General features: G+C 36.1%; 1 protein-coding gene and 1 pseudogene across 1 annotated transcript in view; one reads left to right on the forward strand and one right to left on the reverse strand.

Annotated features, from left to right (window-relative positions):
• The window catches only part of UNC13C (unc-13 homolog C), a 612,072-nt gene that overhangs the window by 168,750 nt on the left and 424,154 nt on the right, over positions 1-19,168 (forward strand).
• Positions 3,325-3,440, reverse strand: LOC116592091 (annotated as a pseudogene).

Genomic DNA, 19,168 nt, shown 5'->3' on the forward strand with positions numbered 1-19,168 from the left:
AGTGGCATACTGGAGAAAGCATCTGAATCTTGTGAATGAAGAAGAGCCATATGTATCTTCCTCTTCCTTGGGATATTATATCATTTATGTAATTTAACCTTTTTTGAGTTCTTGAGTAATACACCAGTTTTAAGGAAATCAGGAGCCAGGGGAGACATCTGAATAGGAAATTAAAAATAAATATATTTTTTACATAATGAAGTTATATATCCTATATAGGTAAAAGTTATTTGTAATATATACCAGAAGCCAGACCACTGAAAGACTTTTGGAGTATTATTGACAAGAAGAGAGCAGAGGGACTACTTCAGAATAATTGATGTCTTTAGCTTTAAGCATCTTCAACTTGGAGAAAATATAAAATGGATGGTCAAACAGAAATGTTGGGTGGCCCACTAGGAGTGAGGGGCTAGACCCTGTGGGACAGTTTCACACTGGCATAGAGTTTGGATAGTGTCTTCCATGGGAGTGCTAGCTAGGTGGAAATGGCACAGAAAGAGAGACTGTAGAAACCTGGGTTAAATGCCAAGAAGAAAGAATGTTGCTAAACCCTCATAACAATGCATACAACTTCTTTCTTCCTTTTATCAAGGAACAAAAGCTTATGGCATGTGTTTGTGTTTCAAAAACTATGGTAAGCTATTGATCACTCCAGGATATCCTTAACTTATTTATATATACTTGTGTTCCAAGACGAACTTAAAAAGATCTAGAGTCACCCATCCTCTTTTTTTTATTTAGAAATGGAATTCCTGAGCTTTAAATCTGGCATAAGATTCTGCAGTCTAGAATTAAAGTTCTAGCTAAATAACTATTCAGCAGTATACCCACAGGCAAGTTACCCAATTTCTATAAAACCATTCTTCACCAGTACCAGAGTATAAGCCCAATTTTTACCTCATTCTGTTGTATTAAATGAATCAACATAGGGAGACATTTCACACAACGTATGGCTCATAGACAATGTTCATTACAAGCTGGTCACTGATAATACCATGTTTTCAAATATGCGTCTCGAACTATATCTGACAGTTTTTTAATAGTTTAGATTTTAAATACCAAGCATGTAATTTAATGAGAATTTAAATAGTCACATAGGGAAAACCCTTTGTAATGTGAAAAATACACACATCTGCACATTCAGATTGGACTAGGATATATGAGTCTAAGGTGGGCTAGGAAAAGCCAATGGGGGTAACAGGACAACCCCACAATTAAAAGGCTCAGCTGGTCCAGACTCCGTGGGTTGTTATAAATAGTTCTTTGGTCTATGTTTAATCTCCATGTCATTCCATAAATCGAATAATAAACAAGAATAAATAAGCTGGCCAGTTTGGGCCCAGGATGGAGGTCTCGACTAGCATCACTCATAAAGCCTTAATTTGCTACATGGCCGTTGTGCCTGGTTGGACAGTGATACAAGGCTTTCTGGGGTCAATGGTTTTGTCTAGGGAAACTGCAACTTGCTGATTTAATTACTTATGACTATTTTGGTGAACTGGGAGAATTAATAATAGTGCCACAATTTCTCTTAAAATGGGACTGAACCTCTCAATATTTTTCTAAGTTCAGAGTTTTCTTTTGTTTCGGTATTTTTATGTTTTGTTTGATATTAGATAGAGCAGGAATTTTGTGAATTAGCAAGCAAATTGCTTTTTCTAAGCAGCTCCATGTCCCTGCCGTAGATGGATTTGTGATTTTGCTAAAGCACAGATTTTATGTTGGTCATCTGAAATCCCCATTTCCATTCTGCCTTGCCCTCTAGTTATTAGGAAATGACCTATGATAGTCATTTTACTATATGTAAATCTCTATGTGTGAGCGTATGCGTGAGAGAGAAATACAAGTGTCTGTTGCTCAAGGGGTGGTTGTTTTGTTGTTTTATTTTTTCTTTGTTGTTTTTTTCTTTGTTGTTGTTGTTTTGTTTTTTTTACTCCTATATAGCAGATTACAGCCTATGACTCCAAAAGGGCTGAGGTGACCCCAGACAAGTGGCTTGAATATAATCCCTATTAATTTCATTAGAAAGGTAAAGACACAACCATTTCCCTATTTGGCTCAATAGAGGCGTCATCCCCTGTAATGACATAATTCAGGGAACCAACTCCTTTGGCTTGTGCCATTATGAAATAATAGATGAAAGACCCAAAAGACATCTGGAGACGTTACCTGGGCCCGCCTTTGCGATCAGAGATACATGAACTGTTTGAACTGTTGTGCTCCATTAGATCATATTCTGATATTTGATCAGCTTTGCTATCTGATTAAGGGTCTTTTTGTTAAAACCAGAGTCCTGCTTTTAAATCAATTTATCTCATTATGTTCTCTACCTTTTATTATTTTTTTAATTTTACTTAAAGAATGTATTTATTTATTAGAGAGAGAGAGAGAGTATGAATGAGCCTGGATGGGGAAGGGAAGAAGGGAGAGGCTAAAGGGAGAAGCAGGCTCCCCAATAAGCGGAGCCCAATCCTAGGACCCTGGGATCATGGCCTGAGCTGAAGGCAGACATTTAACTGACTGAGCCACCAGATGCCCTCTCCCGCCCCGACCTTTTAGACCAGTTCCAGAAAACTCACCTTTCCCTATTAGTGAGAAATTTCTCTTGGGGTCTCTGGACTCAAGGATCTTCCCCCATGCCTTTCCTTTGTATTTAAAACAAACCAGTTTACATTCTGTTTAACATGGGTTTTGTTTTGTTTTGTTTTGTTTTTAGTTTCCACTTAATTTATCAGCTCTCTAATCTTCTATAGAGCTGTGTTTTAAAAAGAATTCTGAGTTTAAAATAATCCCCTAAATAATCCCTTTTCAAATCCTACGAGATAAAGCATGAGGGAGAAATCTGGAAAAAACACATGTTGAGCAATCCTAATCACTGAGTTTAGTTTTAACTTTCCACACTACGTTCCCCAAGCAGGTGACAGAAGAGACTTCTAGATAAAGTAAAATTATGCCATCTTGTCTTTCTCTGTCTCCCTGTGAAAATATTATAGCATATATATTTATATATATGATACTACATTATATATGTAATCATTATAATGTATTCATACATAATATCATTATATATGATTTATATCACAACTATATATAATGTTATATATAATATAATATAACATATGCTATATATTATATATGTGCTATATATTATATATAATATATTATTATAGTTATATATATATCATAGATATAATATATAGTTATAATATAATTTATATATAATGACAGCCCTGCAAATATCTCCACATCTTAATTCCTGAAACCTGTGAATATATTACTTGGGCAGAAGGAATACTGTGAATATGATTACATTCAGGGTCTTGAAATGGGGACATTATTCTGGGTTATCTATAACTCTGTCATTATAAGGGTTTTTCAATTAGCAATAATCGCGCCTCGGATAAACCTCATTGGCTACGATACTGCCACTGCGCATAAGAGAAGCAGAAGGGTTAGAGAAAGATGTGATGACACAGGAGGCAGAGGTCTGAGTGATGGAGCTAAGAGGGCCACAAGCCAAGGGACATGGGCAGTTTCAGCTCCTAGAAGCTGGAAAAGGCAAGGAAATGGATTTTCCCCCAAAGCCACAGTAGGAACACAGCCCTGCTGACACCTTGATTTTAGGACTTCTTACCAGAATAGTAAGATAATAAACTACTGTTATTTTAAGCCACTCAATTTGTGGTACTTAGTTATAGCAGCCAATAGGAAATGAACACCCTCTCTCTATATATACTTCAATGGGTCTAAATCATCTTTAAACCTTGCCACCAGAGCACTTTGCATCTTCTGAAATACCTACTGTTCTTTTCAGTCTGTCATTTCCTTACTCTATGACCTTGGACTCAATGCTATCCCCTCCATTTCCTCATCTGTAAGGTAGTAATACCTGATACAGTGAAAATTAAGTGAGACAGTGGGATTAAAAAATAGCAATATCTGGCACATAGTGCTTATTTTAGTTTAGTTTTTAATAGCCTTCCAGAAATATTCTAAATATATGCAAAGAATTATTGCTACACATTTAAGTGCAGATAATTTTTAAATATTACACTAAACATGATTGCATTCTTGTTAAAAATCTTATTAATACAGATGCTTCCCTATTTAAGTGTTTTCAACTTCTAACTTTCATGTCCTCTATAACACAAGTGTATCACTGCCCATATTAACATCAGATGGAGGGAATTTTTGCCCACAGTCCTTTTGTTCTTAGACAGCTCAGGCTATGGCTTGCTTTCAGCATTTGGTCATTTTTGAGATAGCTTATGAATACTGTAACCCCAACATGTTTATTAAATTCAACAGCAATGAGAGTACCAAAACATGAAGAACTTCAGAAAGTAGAGTTCTAGGATTAAATTGAAAATGAAAGTAATATTTAAAAAAAAAAAAGAAAAGAAAATTAAAATATTATACATGCACATGAAATAAATTGGCAAGCCAAACATTTAAAGGATGTGAATAAATCTTAAAACACACAGCAAGTGCCCATATGCAATCAGCATTGATCGAGAATCAATAAAAGTGACTCGTGAAATGGAAAATTATTAAAGACATGGCTAGAACATTTATATCAATTTGGTCACCCATTAACTGAGTATTAATTCAGAAGGTGAAGCATAGTGGAGTCCTTCTAATGAAGCAAATGTTGGCCACAGGTTGGAGAGGCTAAGGGCCCATTCAGAGAGGCACAACATCAAAATGAAAGGTGACAAGGAAGGTGTTGCAGGTAACTTTGCCATTGAACCTGGCAGAGACCATCAAAGGGAGTGGGCAGTTGCTTAAAACTTTTTGACGTAAATGAAAATTGTCCCTTTAAAAAAGCCTGAGAAAATATTTAGAAGCGTGTGTCTGGTTAAACACATTTATTTTTCATTTATTTTCCAGTCTAGTTCGCATACAGTGTCCTCTTAGTTAGTTTCAGGTGCACAAAATAGTGATTCAGCAGTTGTGTACTTTGCTCAGTGCACATGGTGGTAAATGTACTCTTAATCCCCAGCACCTATTTCACCCATCCCCCACCCACCTCCTTTCTGGCAACTATCAGCTTGTTCTCTAGAGCTGATTCTTTTCTTTTTTTTTTTTTTTGGTCTTTGTTGTTGTTCGTATGTTTTCTCCTTAAATTCCACATATGCATGAAATCATATGATATTTGTCTTTCTCTGATTGACTTACTGCACTTAGCATTAAACAGCTTTGATGGACTAATTCACAAGCCCATTTGGTGAAAATACACGGCATGGACACAAGCTTAAATTTCTCTCAGTCATTTTGCATTCATGCTAATGGAATTATGAACAGCTTTTCAGAACCCAACCTCTTCCTAAGTATGGAATTTTCTCTGTGTAGAAAAGCTCTTGATTTTTTTTTTTTTTAGCATTTTACATATTACTGGCCACCTTACTAAACTTGCCTATCAATTTTGATAGTTGGTGCAACTGACTACTGGTGTTTCCAGGGTCCTTCTCTGTAAATAACTGCATTCCATTCCACTTAAAGTTCAAATGCTGAATGTGAGCTAGACAGCCCAGGCTAACCCCTCTTCTCTCCCTTTACTCTACTGCCCATCATTTTGGCTGGTTTTGTTTCCTTGAGTGTGATGATTCTACTTTCCAGCGTTGGAGCTTTAAGCTTGCTGTTCTCATTACCTGTAGTGCTCTCGGGCACATATCTATACCTCTCCTCACAACTCCTGTCCATGCCTTATATCTCTGCTTTGGGAACCATTCTTCCAAGAAGCATTCCCCTGCCCTACAGTTTATATAGATCACCCTGTTCTCTTTCGTAGTGGCATTGCTTTTCCTTCAAGGAACATTTCACTGTTTATGAATCTCTCTTTTATGAGATGTGTTTGATGTCTGTCTCCATTCCCACAAGGTTGTAAGCTTCATATCAGCAAAGATGGTATCTTTTTTTTTTTTTTTTTTTGGCCAGTCAGTATACTCCTATGCCTAGAAGAGTGCTTGTTAGATAATGGGAGCTCTATAAATACCGTTAAAAATTGAATGCTATCAGAATAAGTTCCTGTTTCTTTTAGATAAGACCTTGCTCTCACCTATCGTTTAGAAAGAAAGAAGAGCTTGTCGCTAACATAATACACGTGTCTGATAGTGACTTAATAGATTTGCACTTGAGAAGCATTTGTATTTGAGAAGTATACAACATGTTAATGGAGAGTTTTTCTAATGATAGAATTCTCAGACATAAAGCTACATCCTGCCAAAAGGAGAAAAATGGGGAAAAAAACACAATCATTTTAGCTCATAGCCACACAGGTGACTGTTAATTCCAAGTTCATAACTGGCAAAAGGTAAGATCTCCTAATATATAAATGGTATAGAGGGAGTACATAAATATATGAGAGAATATGATGTATATACTTTGGGGGATTTCAGAATAATTATATTATCATATATGGTACTGAGAGACTGTATTTAAGATTAAATACATGGGTAAGTTTTTTTTTTTTTAATTGCCTTTTTCCTTACAATGTCATATTTTTCTGAGGAAGATGGAGCCATTTCATTTGAAGAAGTTATAGAATTTTATGTGTTGTAATATACATCCAGTACATTAAGTTCTTTGGACTTTAGAGTTGATGTATGGAAGGTTCAGTACTCCGTTAGAGCTCTGCAAACAGTACTCCACAGGTGAGCCCTTTTCCCTAGGCTTTATTTTTTCCCCCCACAAGAAGACACTTCAAGAATCCCCCATCTTTCACAAATACCTAGTGACTAAACTGGGCTAAAGGTATAAGCCACTATTTCAGTCAGGGACCGGGCAGGAAACAGATAGGATTACAAAACAGGAGAATCCACTGCATACAAAGTGTGGATATAGGGGCACCTGGGTGGCTCAGTGGGTTAAGCCTCTGCCTCTGGCTCAGGTCATGATCTAAGGGTCCTGGGATCAAACTCCACATCAGGGACTTTCTGCACAGCAGGGAGCCTGCTTCCCTCCCTGACCTGCCTCTCTGCCTACTTATGATCTTTCTCTGTCGAATAAATGAATAAAATCTTTAAAAAAAAAACAAAAAACAAAGTGTGGATATAGGAAAACCGCAAGGATAGGCTTATACATTATACACAGTGGGACGAACCCATTTTAAGTGTGTAGTTCAGTGAGTTTTGTCAAATGGGCACACACTTATTTAACCAACTCAATAAAAATGTAGAATATTTCCATCATTGCAAAACACTCTCACTTGTCCCTTCACAATCAATCCCTAACCCTAGGCTGTCAATCAACAACTTTCAATCACTATGGATGAATTGCACCTGTTATTGACTTTTTGTATGGAATAATCCAGTAAGTACTCTTGGATTCTAACTTCTTTGGCTCTGCATAATGTTGCTGACTCTATCAGTGGTCATTTCTTTTTGTTGCTGAGTAGTATTTTTTTATTCTAGGTCCTTTGAATTTCCATATAAATTTCTACAAGTTCTGCTAAAAAATGTCTGCTGTAATTATGCTTGTTAAAACATTAAATCTCTTGATCAATTTCTGGTTGGCTGTCATCTTAAAAATAATGAGCATTCTCATCAAAGAACATGAAATATCTCTCCATTTGGGTTTTCTTTGATTTCTCCTTGCATTTATTTATTTTTTGTAGTTTGTAATGTATTATTTTTGCAAGTATTTGTTAAATTCATTTCTGAGTGTTTCATGGTTTTGAATGCTGTTGTAAATTGTACTTTAGAAAATTTTTCTTGCCAGGTTGTTGTTTCTCAGAATTAGAGTTGGAATTTATTCCTGAAATATTAACCTTATATTCTGCAGCCTTGCCAAAATCACTAGTTTTTCTACCTACAGCTTGCTTAGCATTTTCTATATTTACAATCCTGGTGTTTAATAGATAGTTTTTATTCTTCCTTTCCATATATGGCTGTTGCATAGAGGGTGAGGAAATACTGTTTCTACTTCTGTGAATTTATTTTAGATATTTGGGCTATTACACTTAAAAATAATAAGAAAGTAGACGATTGCAGCACAGAATAGAATTTTCTTTTATACAAATTCCATCTTCTCCAGGAATATAGGAGTTTCTACTACTAGTGAGCTGGCTTATTTACATAATCAACTCATTAATTTTGTATAGATAATTCATGGAAATGCCTTGTTTTTAATTTTTAATCATACTCTTGCTATCTTAATTCTTATCAAAATTGAGCAAGTGCTTTGGTTCAGGTGCACTATAATCGTATTCTCTAATATGTAACATCAAGAAATAAAACTAAAACACAAGGATTAAAATCAATTTGCGTTTACAACAAACCAGCTTCTTAGATAAACTATGATTCTACCTTAGTCTCAAATTCTTAAAGCAGAGTGAGGCCCAAAGCACACATTAATTCCATAATTATTTTTGGACCTTGGCCTCCAAGAGCTAATAGGCTATTAGGGAAGATGGACTCAAAAACAACTAATGAAAATAAAAGCTTTAATAAAAGAGTGCGCCTAAGCAGAGGGGCAGGGGAGAGAGCTCCATTCAGAAAGTGGTAATAGATATGTGTTCTTGTGAGTCAGGTCTAGAGAAATGAATAGAGATCTCCACACAGACTAGAAGGGAAAATGTTCAATGCCAGGAACATAGGATTTTTAAGAGATGAGGTATAGACTGAGACCGTGAATTTCAGCTAGTGGAATTTCAGCATGGACATAGTAAAGGGAAACTGATGGAAATTAGTGGAATTTCAGCATGGAGATAATAAAGCTAATGTGTACCTGCGCAAAGCCAGGGAGAGGGTGTAGCCGAGGTCTCCATCGTGAAGGGTATGCTATGCTGAGGCGCGTGGGTTTTATACAGAAAGCTTTTTAAAAACTCGTGTGGGATTTTAAACAATAGAACTGACCCAGTATATTGAACTCAGCTTATAAGCATGAAGAGAGAGAAACCAGTTAGAATACTATTGTTAAAAAAAAAAAAAAAAAAAAAAAAACAAAAAAAAACTGGGTGAAAGGAAACCCAAAATGAGGATCTAAAAAAAAAAAAGAAAAGAAAAGAAAGAAATAGCAGTAAAAATAGGATAAATTCTCTAACTTATTTAGGTGGTAAAATTCAAAAGACTTGTGATGAACTAGATGTGTTGGAGGGACGTGGCATTGAGAGAGGGACAAAAAGTTAGGTTTAGATTCCGTGTGGCAGTGGATGAAGAATAGAAGAGAACAATTACCATACGTTTGGAAGGTATCAGCCACTAGTCAAAGTCGTATACCCTGGAACTCCATGCTTACTCAAGGCCAGTGGATCAGAATCAAGATTTAAATATAGAGATCAATACAATAGCAGAAAAGAGAGCTAGGCAGGAGTCCATGCATACTACCTGCTACAGTGCCTGTAGGACATCACTAACGCATCAGTCCTGTGAGACCAGTATCATTACTAAAAAGGAGTTTAAAAGGAGTTTCTCGAAGAGATTAGTTATCTACCCAAAGTCACTCAGCTAGTAGATAGCAGAACCCAAATGAGAACCCAAGTTTGCTGAAATCCATGTAATTCACAGGATTCAAAAAGAGATAAAAGTGATATGAGAATTGAGTGCAGGGAGGAAATAACAACTGTGCTGGGCTTATGATGTTCAAGATAAAATGATGCTTTGAGATCATCTGATTTTGGGTTCTGTCCTCTGATATTTCTCATAAGTATAATATGTCACCTCAAATTAGATCTAGAATCTTGTTATGAAGTCAGTAGTATAAACTTTTATTCCTAAAGGTTATCTCTAAATGGAACAACTTGTGCATTGCATGATACATATGAAGGTTTATGAGGAGGCCATATGTAACACTGATGAGGGAAATTATTAACTAGTATTATTTGTACATAGTGATAGTATATTCCATTCACTCTCAGAAGAATTTGCAATTTAGGTGCTTTATTTTATAGTTATCTTAAAAGATTTATTTCTAAGACTTAGAAATTCAATTGTCCGTCATTGTTCAATAATGTGACTTGCGGTAAGATGTTTAACATAGATTTCCTTGAGGTGGTCTGAATTTTAAGGGAAGTCAGGCTGTTTCCCCAAATTTAAGAATTAGTATAATATTCCATAAGCATATACCTTACAGCTAATCAACTTACTCCTGTGGTACAACTAAATTATTGAATGAAAGCAAAATTGATAAATCTCCTTAGACTTTAGGGTACAGTTTAAGTTACATTTACTTTTAATAACATAGTTCCAACAAGTGTTCATTTAGGAGTTTGGCTGTATCGGGCTAAGACATCACATACTGGTAATATTTTGAGGGATTTCAATTGTGCAGAATTGTTCTTGCCACTTTGTAAGTTTGTAAAGGTAAAATGAGCTTATTCAGGGAAGCTTAGTTCCTATGATAACTGGACCATGGTATATAAATTTATTTGAAACTGATTTATCCTAGAAAATTGGAGTATATACTTTTAATTAAACTACTTAGGTCATCTACTTTCTCACATCATAGGATACGGAATACTGAGTCAATAGATTATAAAATAGATTATAATCAATGGATTATGGAACATGGAATGAGTACAATGAGGTGGATGATTTGGATCTTGTTGTCAAATAAATAGTCACGAGCCATGAATGAGTATTAAGCACATGAAATGTTGCTAGTCCAGATAGCGATATACTGTAAGCATAAATACACATTGAATTTCAAATAATTGGTATGATAGAAATATAAACGATCTTAATTCTAGATTGATTATGTGTTAAATATTTTAAATACATTGGGTTAACTAAAATACACTTTATTAATACAGCTACATTGTATTTCTGTTGGACAACACTGAGATCTCGTTAGCTTTTGTTAAAGCCTGATTAAGGATCTCTGTGAAGTGAGGGGTAGAGGTGAAATTTTAATGATTTCTGAGGATGAAGGAATGGTGTAATCCTTCCTTGCCAACCACCCCTCCTCTATTTACAAGATTAAAACAATAAATAAGAATTAAATGTTAGTGTAGAAAGAACTGCCGGGTACCCAGTAAACCCCAATGCAGACCTTTTAGTGAAAAGCTCAATTAGGGAACATTGCTTAGGCCCTGATCCAAAAGTGAAACTATATAACAACAATGATGATTAACATTTGTAGGAGGATTGTCCTAGAAACTTGAAATGTATGAGATCATTTTTTTTAGCCTCACAGTAACCTTACAAGAGAAGTACTATGAGTATCCCCATATTGTAGCTGTATAAAATAAGACTCAGGAAGGTTAAGTAAATTGCCCAGACTTACTAAGTAGGGTCAGAGTTAGGGATAGGAATCCAGACAGCCTGACTCCAGAATCTGGTCTCTTAACCTGTATACTGTATTTCTCCTGCAGGCCAAGTATGAAATTTTCAGGCTACAGCCAGACTTCAAGGAATCCAATGAAAAGAACAGGAGGAATTCTACTATTTGTTCCAGGAGGCTGGAAATAGCTGAATTAATCCAGCAAGTTGCATGTCAGAGCCTTGGAAAGTTATTAGAATATGGATTCTCAGCCTTTTAGTACATGTCAGGTATGGCCACTGGTATATATATATGGCCAAATAAATGTCTTAAACTTTACCAGTTTAATGAGATTCGTAATAGCTCCTCCCAAAGTGAAATGGTGGATGTGGCCTTAGGGAGGTATGTAACAAGAAATACCCTGATGTCCTCAAGGGGGAAAACAGTCTCCTTTCCCTACACACTTCCACTTTTTTTTTCTCTTAATCCTATGGGATGAAGTCTAAATTTATAGTTAGGGTGTCCAGCTCTCACATTAATAAGGCTATTTCCCCAAAATATATCCTGGTTCTGCTACATCCTAATAAACCAGTGTGATTCGTTATCCTGAGTTAACTTCATAGCCATTCTGTAGTATAGACCTTCAATTCATTCATATTAATAATTCCCAACTGTGTTATCTGACTATGTTATTAACCAGAGTATAACATAATAAAGTCTGAATGATAACCTGACTCCAGATCCTAAATTTGCAGCAATATAAAAATAGTATAACAGTATAAACAGTATAATAGTATGAGCAGTAAAAACTGTATTATTACATTCTATCAGATTAAAATCAAAACTATTTAATTTTCTTCACAGAAACTGAATTTTCCAAATTATTAAAATTTAAAATTCTTTGATTTTTTTAAAAATATTTTTCACTGCTTTTATCACTTGATGCTCAGTTGCAGAGAATTTAGTATCATCTTGAATCCTTATATCAGGAACAATAGCCCAGGACCTTGTTCATGGGAATAAGTTAGCTCTTTTAGCATCTCCAGCATTCAGTTAATCCATGGCTCAGTCCATCCAGAGTCCCCCTCGTCCAAAGCACTAATGAGTTAACAGGACACGTAAGAAAATCATACCACCAGCTCCAAGCCCACACAATTCAGAAACCAGTATTTTCTCTGAAGTTAACAGCATTGCTTAACCAAATGTATAGTCTTCTATTTTTTCTAGGCATAAGCAATTTGAGTGTACATATAGATAAAGCAGGTCATCATAGTGATAGGGGTCTTGATTTCAGTTTGAGTTTAAATGCATTCAGAAGAAATCTCTCATCAAGGTAAATTTGCCAAATATTGAAAATTTTACTTTGGCCAAGCTCAAGCCTTCTGACCACACATGCTTCCACATGTACTTTCCAAGCTGTGAGTCTAGGGGTAGTGAGAAGCAGGCTTCTCTGTGCCTTTATCTTTGCTTACCTCTTCAACACCCCAGGCTGTGGCTGACTTGGATTATTTTAATGGGGCCAAAATACTTCCTTTCCACAACTTGTTGTCTTGCAGGAGAAACTAACTTACCATGGAAAAACAAGCCATTGATCATCCCTGAATGAGAAATCAGACTAAAGGAGGAAAAAAGTTTCAAAATAAGCACAAGAGAAACAGAATCCATAGTGGCCAATCTATTATCAATAGCTACATCTTATTTACTCTACTAGTACCCATAAAGACACAAAACTAAAGATCATTTTTGATTGAATTCTCCCCTGGTGAATCTGTCCTATGCATCTATTAGCAGCTGTAGTCTTAAGTTTCTTAACTTAGAGCCTGGTTGTCTCCATGAGACACTTTGCTCTCAAAAGCTGGTTCATCAACTGAACTACCAAAATTCCTCCTTTACTATTTTACTTTAAAATTACATTTGATGGCATAATGGCCAATAATATTTTTGGGGGGGCAGCGAGAGGGAGAGAGAAAATTCTAAGGCTCCATGCCCAGTGTGGAGCCTGACACGGGGCTCAATCTTACAACCCTGAGATTATGATCAGAGCCAAAATCGAGAGTTGGAAGCTTAACTGACTGAGCCAACCTGACACCCCATGACCAGTAATTGTTGAAGTTCATAAATCCCATCTCTCCATCAGCTTCTCTTTGTGTGGTATTCCAAGTCACCAGTAAAAACAAAATAGTACTTAGTATCTAGATCAGTGTTTGATAACTTAATGTAGGATTCTCCTGCAAATCTGATACTGAGCATGTAGCTCAGGCCAGAGACCTAAGTGCATTTCATCTTCCTTATAAAGTCTGAATTTGAATATTGAAATCCTGCCATTATTGTCTTTAGCAGACAGGTTGGGCATTCAAGTGAGGAGAGGAGGGTAGCACCACTTGGGCAGGACTTGAGTTTACCAAGTGACCAACTTTCATGAAGTAGAAATTTGGGGGAGAGCAGGGGGGCCAGAGGCAGGATGAGAAGGGAAGGGAGAATAAGATCATTGCCTAAGTATGTGACCACTACATGGAAGCCGTATTTGAGTATGGAATGATCCTAGGCTCTTATGCAGAGTGCCAACCTGACATCTGGAACTTGACCAATCAGAATAAAATTACTTGCTCTTGTGAGGAAATAGGATAGCATTGAATAGAGAGGAGGTCAGAGGAAAATAGGCAAACCCTGTTGTGGTCCAAGCACACTTACCATTCCACAAGATGTACGGAGGCTGAGAGTAAGGGTTTAGAAAATGCTGTAGTAATTTGACATAACTGCAGCAGCCAAATCCATCATCAGTGGACTCATGTGATTAAATAGGAGTAGGAATCGTGTGGTGTGAGCTGCATACCAGTTATGAGAAGTAAGACCACATAGGGGTCGACCATAGACAGGAACTCTTTCAAGTGAAATCTTGAAATCTCATAATCTAAAGCAAATCAAAAAACAAATCGTAGTTTGTTTGAGAAGCACTACTACAGACCATACTTTTAGTGCCTAAAACAATGTCTGTCATGTGGAGGGTTTCTCTTCCCCCACCTCTGAGACAAACATCTGCCCAAACAACCTACAGTCAGCATAGATGTCTAATCTGCACTTAAATTTGTATAATATCTTTTTTCATTTCAACCTCATAGAATCATAGATCAGTCCTGTCATAAATCAATCCTAGATCATCGTGAAGAGAATCTGAAAGGACAGGCAGGCCAGAATTCTTTTTCAGCCACAATCTTCAAAGCTGTAGATTATTTTCCTCTTTTAAATTTTATGATGGTGTTTCCAATGATGTATAAAAAAAAGTGCTCCCCACTTTTTAGTAGATTTCTAAATCTTTCAGTGGAACAGTGTCTTCTGGAAGATATGAGCCAATTCCAGAGAAGGTATTGGAGTTATTACCTTTCATTAAAGAAACTATACACTATTTCACTTGGATTGTCTGTTCTGGATTTCTGCCTCCATCTAAGTTTTGAGATCTGACTTACTTTGGTCTATACCTTTTTATAATATCTCCTATAACACCTATTTAGCTTTTATGATAATATTTCTATAAATACTATATATCAAAAATGCTGTTGGATCAGTTGTTTGAAAAGCTTAAGCCCTTCAAAAAGTTCTTGGGGATAAAATTAAAATTATAATAATTCACATCCATGATAAGACCAGAGAGAATTAAAAAAATGTTAAGCCTATAGAGCTATCTTTCATAAGAGTTTAACATTGAATGATAGATTTAATTTAAATAGATTTAATTTTTAATACTCAAATAGTACTTTAGAAGCACAAATATGGGTTTAATATTTGAGGACTTTGATACCAGATCTAAAATTAAATTTTTGATTCACCATGCAGTCATGATTTCCACCTTGCTCTATGGAGCAAGAAGATGGGAGGTTTGTAGGAGATGTCTTACAGTGCTATAAAAGAATAAATGTTATTGATAACAAAATCTTCAAGCTAAGGTGAAGAGAGGTTAATATTCTTTATCAAGTGAATACCAGTAGCATTGAGACGGATAATACCAAACTATCTTTAAGCTGGCAGGTTGGATATGTGATTGAGTTGCCTCTTACCTCCCAAATGAACGCTCTTCTCTGGTTGTAGCCTAGAAATCGGAAAACCTAAAATACCTCAAAGGCATTCTGAAGGATGAGCTTAAAAATCATCTAGATCTAGTAATATGGACATATATTTTAGGATCAAGCTACTCGCATGTCTAAGGATTAACACAGAGAATTGATTCTATAAAGTCACTATTCTAGAACATGCTGCCACTACTAGCCCAATCACCAACAGTAATAAAAAATGGTAGTGATATTAATAGTTACCAGAGGTACAGTATGTGTAGACTGGGATAATGACTTACATCAATCTATTGGGTTCTCCTTTAAAACACGAAGAGGCTCTTTACAATTCAGGGTTTCATAAGTGTGTGTCCCCTGCCACATACCCACACAAATGGGCTAAGGCAACTTCTTGTACTTTGGGAAAGGACTGCAAGCTGCTACTTGTATTAATATAAGAAGATATGTAGTAATGAAGTAAATACAGATAAAACTAGATTTTAGTTATGGCATAGACCAACAGTCTGTCCTCACAAAGAGGTCAAAGAAAGATCATACACAAATTCAGAGGAAAAGCAGAACAAATACTGATTAACAGACAAGCAGACTCTTACTTTCCCACTTTTGTTCCAGTACATACTATTTTCTATGGATTTGTTTCCTGGCAAATTAACTTAGAAGTTTTTATTTAAGCATTGTGTATAAACTCTGACAAGGTAAATTATTAAGCAAGTCTTGGAAATAGAGGGGTGGACAGCCCTACACCACACAGTCGCCTGGAGTCATGGGTTATTTTCTTGGCCAGAGATCCTGGGTAGAGTTCACTTAGGGGTTCTTATACTTCTGTTTTGTTTGTTTGTTTGTTTTTGTTTAATTTTCAGCATAACAGTATTCATTATTTTTTCACCACACCCAGTGCTTCATGCAATCCGTGCCCTCTATAATACCCACCATCTGGTACCCCAACCTCCCCCCCCGCCACTTCAAATCCCTCAGATTGTTTTTCAGAGTCCATAGTCTCTCATGATTCACCTCCCCTTCCAATTTCCCCCAACTCCCTTCTCGTATTTTAGGACTCTTGACATAAAGGTAGCAAAAGTGGAGGTTTCTCCTTTAGGAAGGCTTAAAGACCATTTACATATCTCAGGAGCCTGTGAAGGTACAAAAGCCCTGTTCCTCTGAAAACACTTCCCTTTTATCTTGCACAGTTCAGACTTGCGGAAGCATTTTTATAGTCAGGATAAATTCATATTTTATTTATTTATTTAAAAGTTTATTTATTTATTTGACAGAGAGATCACAAGTAGGCAGAGAGGCAGGCAGAGAGAGAGGGGGAAGCAGGGTCCCTGCTGAGCAGAGAGCCCGATGCGGCGCTTGATCCCAGGACCCTGAGGTCATGACCTGAGCCAAAGGCAGAGGCTTTAACCCACTGAACCATCCAGGTGCCCCATAAATTTATATTTTAAACTTGCACATTATAGAGTTGATTATATGACAAGAATTATGCAAACAATATCCATTTTTTATTAGAATCTCTCAAAGAAAATTCAAGTGCTATATATTCATCATCTTCTTGAGTTAGTAAAGTATAATAGCTGTTATTTCATTCCCAAGAAAATAATTTATTATAACAGATAAAATCCTGTTTCACTCATTATTTGTAGGTAGCATTATTAAACATACTTTCTCTCCCTTTTTGTCCTTTTTTTTTTTAATAGTTGATGGTCTGTGATCCTACAGAAATTTATTCTGAAATTTTTGTCTGTGCCATTTTTCTTTTTTGCAATATGCTTTGGCAAAATATATATACTTTTCTCCTCTGCTAACTTCTACCATACTTTTAAAAAAGATTTATTTATTTTAGAGAGAGGGAGGGAGAAAGCAGGTTGGCGGGAGGAGGGGCTGGTAGAGAGGGAAAGAGAATCCCAAGGAGACTTATGCTGAGCATGGAGCCCTATGTAGGTCTTGATATCACAACCCTGAGATCATGATCTGAGCTGAAATCAAGAGTCGGACACTCAACCAACTAAGCCACCCAAGTGCTGCACTGTATTTTTTTTTTTTTTAAGCAGAAAAAATTGTATTGATTTTCAGCCATGGCAAACCACTTATTTGGTCATTGGGCATGGTTTTCAAGCTATAGAATTCTGTATTAAATGGCTCATTGGATATAAATTGAATTAGTAAATCCATTTAAAACAGGTCTATTTTGTTTGATATGGGATTTAGAAACTCCCTTTAGGGAGTTTAGGGACTTCTTTCTCACCATGGTTTTTTCCTGCCCAAGTCAGGATAGCCTGGACAAGCATATAAAGCAACTCAGGAATAGATTAGAAGTTGCTGGATTTGAGGAATCCCCAAGTTTCAAAACAGAAGGTATCTGCAAATACAGAGGAGAATAATAGAGACTTAAATCCCCCATGTTTAATAAGTAGTTCCTAAAAAGAGAGATTTGTGGAAAGAAAGAGGATTAAAGGAACAAAAAATCCAAGAGAGATGGACAAGCCTGGTGGTTCAAGGTGGAAGATTGAGCACCTGTTATTTTCTTCCTGGGTGTAATTACCAGTTCTCAGTATGAGTTAAAGATGAGGCTATGCTCACACAGAGAGAGCAAATGAGCAAATTCTATGTTGAACTTGAACAACATGTTAAAAACTATAAAGACCCTAAAATTCTACCTGTTTTTCCTATGGACTATTGACTGAATTTAGGGTCACGTTGAAGGGTAGGAAGCTTTATAGGGGTGTTTGATATTTTCCCATAGTTTCACAAAATTGAGGAAACAATGTCCCACTTGAAGAATAGGTCTGCCTCAAACATACTTTGTCTTCTTAAGATGTTTACCAAATTTGAAAGTAGTATGGAGTGGAAGGCCAAACAGTCAAACTCAAAACCTACATAGGCTGACTGAATCTTCCTTAGTCATTGAGAGATTAGGTTGTAGAAACCTGTTTCTAGCCTGGGCTGGGCCTGAAGAAAAAGAATTAGAAATAAACCATTTTAAAACAGCAACCTAGCCCATAACCCATCTCAGTGCATGATTGAGTGGAAGTGATTAACCATCCCCCCAACCCTATCTCCCTTACAAAAGAAAAGGGGAACTCTGCCCAGGGCAAAACACACACACAGCAACAACCACCAGGACCAGCAAAGACTTTATGCTTTCTTTTTGTGTAATATACACATATAATAAAAATTTAATAGAAATGTGAATGGGCAGGAAGCTGTGACCCATAACAAGAACAAAAAATAAGTAGACCAACAAATAATTCAATATCAGATTGAGTAAATACAGATTTAAAATAACTACTTTTAATATATTAAAGAACAGAAGAAAAGGTACACTAAATATGGGACTAGATGGCAGATTTCATTAGAGAACTGAAATATCTAAAAATGAAACAAGTTGACATTTTAGAGATATATAGCGTAATATATTAAGAAATCATTGGCTGGATCTAACAAATGGAGAGGCATGGAGAAGATGCTATTATAAATGTAGTCAAGACAAACCAATTGGAAAGGTCTAAATGAAACTCTGAGGGGAAAAAAAATAAAACTGTAAGAAAAATACAAGCTACAATGAGAAGTTCAAGTATATTTGCAATTGGAATCCCAGAAGGAGAGAGATGTTCAACCAGTGGAAAATCAATACTGAAAAAATAAATAACCACAGTATTTCCAGACCAGATCGGGCGCGTTCAGGGTGGTATGGCCGTAGACACCACAGTATTTCCAAAAAATGATAAATGACATCAAATCACAAAATCCAAAAGCACCAAGGTAGGTTAGATAAAAAAAATTTCACCAAGGTACATTTTAGTCCACTTGTTCAATACCAAAGAAAAGGATAATTTTTTAAAGCAATTAGATATATTATTTAAAAAAAGCAAAAGATTTACAGTTGATTTTACAACAGAAACCAT

This window comes from Mustela erminea, chromosome 5 (genome assembly GCF_009829155.1).
Source record: "Mustela erminea isolate mMusErm1 chromosome 5, mMusErm1.Pri, whole genome shotgun sequence".
Taxonomy (NCBI): Eukaryota; Metazoa; Chordata; class Mammalia; order Carnivora; family Mustelidae; genus Mustela; species Mustela erminea.